This window comes from Bison bison, unplaced genomic scaffold (assembly GCF_000754665.1).
Source record: "Bison bison bison isolate TAMUID 2011002044 unplaced genomic scaffold, Bison_UMD1.0 scf7180017864289, whole genome shotgun sequence".
NCBI classification, from domain to species: Eukaryota; Metazoa; Chordata; class Mammalia; order Artiodactyla; family Bovidae; genus Bison; species Bison bison.
Genome location: NW_011494861.1, coordinates 404,323 through 404,837, shown reverse-complemented (window position 1 = coordinate 404,837; position 515 = coordinate 404,323).

Genomic DNA, 515 nt, shown 5'->3' with positions numbered 1-515 from the left:
ATGCAGAATACATCAAGAGAAAACGCTGGGCTGGAAGAAGCACAAGCTGGAATCAAGACTGCCGAGAGAAATATCAATAACCTCAGATATGCAGATGACACCACCCTTATGGCAGAAAGTGAAAAGGAACTAAAAAGCCTCTTGATGAAGGTGAAAGAGGAGAGTGAAAAGTTGGCTTAAAACTCAACATTCAGAAAATGAAGATCATGGCATCTGGTCCCCTCGCTTCATGGGAAATAGATGGGGAAACAGTGGAAACAGTGTCTGACTTTATTTTGGGGGGCTCCAAAATCACTGCAGATGGTGACTGCAGCCATGAAATTAAAAGATGCTTACTCTTTGGAAGAAAAGTTATGACCAACCTAGATAGCATATTGAAAAGCAGAGACATTACTTTGCCAACAAAGGTCCGTCCAGTCAAGGTTATGGTTTTTCCACTGGTCATACATGGATGTGAGAGTTGGACTGTGAAGAAAGCTGAGCGCCAAAGAATTGATGCTTTTGAACTGTGGTGT